Below are 6,821 nucleotides of genomic sequence, written 5' to 3'. Positions count from 1 at the left end.
TACTTGCAAGTGTCAGTCCCTAGACTAACAGGAGGACTGTCAGTGATGCCAGGAGGTCTTGCCAGTGTCTCGGGCACCACTGAACACCCAGAACATAAACTGGAGCTGGAGCTATCAGAGATGTCTCAGCCGGCTAGCAGGGAGCACACAAAAAGCAAAGGTTGGGAGATCTAATCTGTTTAAGGTATTGTTTATGGATAAATAACACAGAGAGTAAAGTACAGAGATCATAATCTGTTTGGGTTATTTATATATATTAAAGTGTGCATGTCATGTACTGGGACTGTTCATCCTTCCATTTACAAAAGATGGATTGAGTGAAGCTCTGAGCAACCTGGTCTAGTGGAAGTTGCCCCTGCCCATGGCAGGAAGGTAGGAACTAGATGAGCTTTAAGGTCCCTTTCAACCCAAGCATTCTATGATTCAGCACCAACTCTGTAACAGGGCAAGTTTGTATGGGAAATACCAGTAGCATTTAAAAGGCCACTGCACAGCCTTTGCCCAACTAAGAACAATCACCACAGCAGCCTTGCCACAGAACTCGCTGCTTTCCTCCAGCTGTGGCCTCAGAATTCCTGATAAAAGCAACCATCAAGCACCTCACATGACAGCTGCAAGTCCTACCAATTCAAATACTATGAACTTTTTGGGTTTCCCACAAAACTTCTAGTGAAAGGTATGAAAACATTGGTGTCTCTTGGGAAGGCAGGGAGAACTGAGCCTGTAGGTTCACTGGAAGGTCTTTGCCAGTCTCCTCTTTAGATTCCTTACCGTGGCTGTGGATGGGGTATGGGAACCAGGGACTGGGTTTCTGTGCCACAAGACTCAGTGCTTTCTCTGCTGACATAAAGTGCTGCTGAAGAACCACAGGCCACCAAAGTCCCACCTAAGCAGGTCCCTTGTCCCATCTGGCAAACCTTCAACTTTAATACTGGGTAGGGGGCTCTTGGAAAATGAAAATGAGCTCTTACCTTCTCACCAAAACACCCCAGCAACACTCGCACCTCTCCATACCTCATGTCCAACTCTTTCCAAAGGACAAAGGCTCTGCCCAGAAATCTCACCCATCCTTCTCCTCCCAGGTTCCCTGTGATCCCATCCAAGGACGTTTCTGCTGTGGGCACGGCAGAAAACACGCAGCATGCAGTGAGGTGTCACAGCCAAGAGATGGGTGCTGCAACCCCCAGTCCTGCAGCCACACATGAGGAGCTGTGAAACAAACTCTCCAGCAGGCAGTGAGGAAATGAGGTGGATTAGTGCCAACTCTTTAATTGCAGATATATTCTGTTGGTCACAGTCTCAGGAAAGCACAAGTTCCCTTTTCCTAAAATACATTTCTCTGTTTGTAACTCTTTCAAAGAACTTGCCAGTGGAGTTTCTTTTATGACAGGCACTTCTTTAATTCTTCCAGGTTCTTGGGTAGAGACATAGGCTTGCCAAAGGGAATTTTTACTACATTCAGTAATTTTTGCTGCACTTAACTAACTAATGGGAAGGCTTCAGACATGTCAGTGACAATTTGCATTAAAATTATAACAAAGACAATTTGCATTAAAATTATAACAAAGACCTGCAGGACTCCCTTCCTGCACTCTTCAGCCTCTTTCTCTTTGATAGAATATGTGTACAGACCCAGAGGAAAGAAGCTTAGATATGGGAGATGATCCTGCTGTTTGAATTCTCATCTCTGATCAGCATTCAGGATCTGTTAGGAAGATTGTTCAAATCACAGCCATGCTAGGTGTCTGGGTCTGGTAACAGAACATGCTGAACTAATTTGCTAACCATAGAGTAGAGACCTGCACAACACCCATCCTGAATTTGTGCAACAGCTGAGTTTATGCTGTGTCACCTTATTGAAGGGTCTTCACACCTTCCTTTGAAGTCTTGGTGACTGCTCTCAAAAATGAGACTCACCTCACATGAAATAAACCTTATGGTGAATACCTGCTTTGCAGGAACCTGTTTAATGACAACTAAGTGTTTAAAATCCACTACCTTCAGTTCTCCTAAACCACCTCTGCTGTTTGCCTGTGGACCTTCCCCTGGTTGCTGAGTATTTGTGGTGTATGTTGCCCAACCCAGAGTTACCTGCCTTAGGGAGAACAGCAAATTTAGGGAGGGGAAAGTTAAGGGACTTAGCTGGGTGAATCAGTTGATTTCTTTCCCCATTTTAGAGAGAGACTTTCTCTACCTCTGCCTGTCAATTTACCCTTCTGACTCTGTTGAGCAGTGACTGCTGCCTGCAGAAAAGCATCTCTGCAGAGCACAGCGCTGCCTTAACCTTGACTGGAACCTACAGCTACTGCTGTCATAGAGTAATAACCAATATTAATCACTGTCAGTCTGGTTATATGGATGTCTTCCCTTTGGCTGAATATCCATCTGTATGCACCTCCCAGCCTTCCACAGCACAGAGGTGCCAGTTGATTAGGCAGTGTGGTTAATTACCCTGCAGGACTGTGACAGAGTAATGATGGTCTCAGGGCAGTGCTATCAGGGTGCTCTTGGGCACAATTCATCCTGCTCACCTGAAATGAGCCACCTTAGGAGCTGGAAATCCCTAAGGGGGAATCAGATCTTTGAAGTTCCCCTGGGACAACCTCTGGTGCCCCTTTCCAGAGCCCCAGGCCCTAGGGAAACACAGGGCTGCCCTCAAGGGTGCTCTTATGTTGGCACATAACCCATGTACCTATGCAAAGGAAGAAGCTGAGCTCCAGCACAAAGGCATTTTGCATCTGGAGGACGTGTTCTCGATGCAGCAAAACATCTTTGTTATGAATGTAACATATGTGGTACTCTTCCTCTGTTTGGCAGGAGATAAGAAAAACAGAAGCAATGCAAAAATGAAAACAAAATGGAGCATATAAGCATCGTGAAACAATTACAATGCTGCATCTCATTAGGATCTAAATCTGGGATTGCCAGTCTTGTTTTAAAACCAGTTTTGTTCAACACCCAGTGACAGAATTAAAAAGCTGACATATCTTGCTGTATTGTGGGCTGCAGTCACAGCTGGTGTAAATCAGAGTAAACTAATGAAGTCAATGGAGCTTCTCTGATTTACACTAGCTGAGGTTATGGCTCAGTAAGGTTGGGCTTGCTTTCTAGGAGTGTTCAAGGAAGCCAACTTCTGTGTGTCCTGTGATGAAGTGGTTATTTATAATGGCCTTCAGTGTGGTTTGGAGCCAAATTTCCACATCAAAAGTAGCTTTATAAGAGATATCCTTACAGTGAGGTTCAGTGCAAAATCATGACTTCAGAAGCCAGCTTTCCTCATGCACTCAAGTATTTGATTTCAGCCTGAAAACCATTTGAGAAGCCAAGAAAAGCAGAGCCATTCCTGCCTACTTCCCCAGCTCTGCTTCATCTTTGAGTCGCCTGCATATCTAGCAGGCCCCGACCTACACTGCCCATTTATGAAGGCAAGTTACTCTTAAGTGTCTGTTTATTTATGTTCAGAAATTCCCAGTAAGACAGACAAGTTTCATGCTCAACCTGAAAAATTGGGGAATGGGGGTGGAGTTCTTACCAGAGTTCCAGAGTATTTGTTTGACTTGGCCCCTGGAGCAAATAAAACACAATAACGTGTCCCGGAGTCACAGCGAGAGGTGGAGGTCACAAGAAAACAGATCATGTCTTTCACAGCTCCTCAGCTTCACTGCACTGAGTTATGGCTCCTATTATTTACTTACTGGATTCTCCACCCTGTGTGCACGCTCCAAACATTCAAAAAGCAGCAGGTCTCTGCTTCAAAGGACTGACAGGCAAGAGAGAGAGCGAGAGGAAAATCTGTCCTGAAGCTGCAGTAATCTCCTCTTCAGTTTGATCTGAAGGGTCAGATGTTCTCAGAGCCCTCAGCTGACTCCTGCCATCTGCTGAGCCATCTCTGTGCTCTCCTCTGCTGAGTTAAACTACCAGACTCTCATGGCAAAGATGTTCCCAGCACAGCCAAACCTGCTCAAGGTGGGCTTTTCCAGAGGGATATTGTTTTTTTCCTAGGAGAACCCTGCTCCCTGCATGTCCAGCTTCAGTGTGGTCTGTCAGCTGTCCAGGAAACATCACAGGCTCTTTCACTGACTTTGCCACTTAGAAATAGATTGATTTCTTTAGAACTTAGTGCTAACAATGCATGTCTTGATCTGAGCTGTTGAGATCCCAAAACAGGGCTGAAGCCTCTCCAAACCTCCTGATTGCTTTCTGCATATCCTCTGGAGAATGCTGCCCTCTTCTACACACCCTTCAGTGGGTTTAAGCCTCCAGGAGCTCACTGGAGACAGCTTTGTGGCAATGCTTCCAAAAAGGGAAACTTCTGAACTGCCAGCAGCAGGGAACTCCACACACAGACTGAACATGGAACACCAGTGTCTAAGAGCCTGCCTCACATCTGAACCTCTTGGGAAGTGCCAGTTTCTCCTAAAAAGCACAGGATCATCTTCCTCTTTCACACCCTCAGGTTTTGCTTTTGGTCTCTTCTCTCTTCACAAAACACGTGATAAATATTTGCTCATTCAGAGCTGCAATCTCCTTTTCCAGGGATGTTCCTGGTTCCTCTTGGGAGATGGTTGGAGAGCTCCATTCAGTCACTGATCATTCACCAGCCTCCCAAACCAGTTGGGGTTTTTCTCACTACCCAGCACACCACACCAGCTGACTGTTGTCTTTGTGGGTACTGAAATATCACTCACTGTTCTCCCCTTATTAGGTTTTTTCTATGTAGATAATTTTTCTTTGTATTTGTGACTTAATATGGAGCCCAAGTGAAGCCAGAAAATAATTTCACTGTTAAACCCATCATGTTTGTTATTTGCCATTTGGGTAGGCAGTTCCACTAAAGCATCATAAATGCAAAACATTTCTGTTCTCCTCTACTTCTGTGCCTTGATCTAAGGACTATGACTAATTGTTCCTAAAAGTTTGTTGGGTTCACTTGTTACTTAAGACAAATAATTTTCTACTTGCATATTTCACAAAGACCTATTTTTTTTGTTACATTACTTACGTTCTCCTCAGAAACACTCACAAACCATAGAAAGATCTACTATCACCTGTGTGCTCTGATTTTTTCTCAGCTTCTCCACGTGAAGCAAGTGTGGAGATAGATTTTTTTCTTAGTCTGGACATTGTTCAGTTTTTAAAATGGTTGAGGACACTCAGTCTTTCTGCTTTTTAACCCAAACCAAACAGAATTCCTACCTTTTATTTTCTTATTTAATAATTTCAAGAAGTAGTTGTGTTTGGTTGTCTCAAAATCAAAAGAAATTCTCTTCACTGGGGAATATTTTAATAAGAGAATTCTACCAGACAAATGAATTTACTTTCTGTTAACAGTCTCACAGCCTTTAAGTATTTGGCTCTAATTTTGGTTTTTAATGCTTGTCTAGTCTTACTAGGGTTGAACTGGAAGGCAGTCAGATGATTCTCAGATAACAGGCAGGAAAAAGCAATGTAAGCCCCTTATCCCAGAGGAACTAGAAACGGTGAATTACGCACAAGTAACAAAACTGGTTTCCTCACCATCAGAACTTCTACTGAGCCACAGAGTTTCAGAACTTTCCTCCAATCTGGCTGGGGCAAAGACAGGAAACTGCATCTTCTGAGCTTTAGAAATAGATCTTAAACGTGTAAACATAAGATATTATGCCCCTGTCTTTTAAGTAACATTTATATTATCTCAAATAAACAGTCTTGCCAAAGTTAGTCTGTAATTGACATCTGACACAGTCCACATTGCAACAGATATGATAAGTGCACTAAACAGCAGAAATTATGTTTCTCTGTTCTCTGAGAAACATTCATATTTCCTTGCACAGATAAACTTTATTTTGTTGCTACGCAACTCTCACACAACAGACCACATTCTGCAGTAAATAAGAGCACAGATTTTACAACTGGAGGGCAAGCATGTGGCCTTTTGGGTTTTCTCCCCATTTCGAGTTCCAGCCCCAGCTTTAGTTCCCATTATAATATTCCATCATTTCATTACAAAGCTGCCTCTAAAGCTCAGTAAGAGATATTTCAAACCAAGCAAAGTGGGGGAGTCAGAATGCACGAGGCTGATGGGAAACAAATGGTGGAGCTGGTGATGTCAGTGAAACCATGAAATTAAGGGGTTTTTCTCTTTTTTGGTCTTCTTTGAAAATGAACATTAAATTTTCACAGCAAGATATTCAAAACCTGTGTGGCCTTTCCCTGCTCCCTGTAAAACTGCCATACCTGCAAGGGAGGTGAGACAGGTGAAGAGCTAGCCTTGGTTTTACTCAAGATGAGAACAGTATAGTCTTACCTCCTTTATTCTTTACAGCTGCAAAATGTCTCCTGAATTCAGTGGATATTTGGGTTATTCAGAGAACAGAGGAATAGGTCCTGCATGTCTCTGCATCCTCCTCATGAGCAGAGTGAAGAACACCAAGATTTATCTGACTTAAGGGTGTGCATGAAACTCAATAGAGCCACTAGGCTCTTCCCAAGTCAAGGGTTAATGCCTCAGTTATCCAAGTTTCCCTTTTGCACATGGCTGCAAATTCTACCAACTCTCCCAGGCAGCATCAGCCTTCCCTTGCCACTAATAGCAAATCAGTCCAGGTGATAAATGGTACTCTGAGCTCCAGGTGGATGCAGCTGGCACAGTTTGGGCTACAGGGACTTGCAGTAGCCAAGGATCTGACACACATCCAGTGCATGTACATAGCAGCTGTCTGATTGCAGAGGGGCTTGTGCCACTTAAACAGCTGAATTTCCCCAAATTTCCCCAGTTTTGCTTTGCTCTTTGGTTCCTTAAAACAAAGAGTCCTCTGGGCTCCTACAGCCTACGTGCCACA

This window comes from Ammospiza nelsoni, chromosome 3 (assembly GCF_027579445.1).
Source record: "Ammospiza nelsoni isolate bAmmNel1 chromosome 3, bAmmNel1.pri, whole genome shotgun sequence".
NCBI classification, from domain to species: domain Eukaryota; kingdom Metazoa; phylum Chordata; class Aves; order Passeriformes; family Passerellidae; genus Ammospiza; species Ammospiza nelsoni.
Note: the sequence above shows the minus strand (reverse complement) of the source record.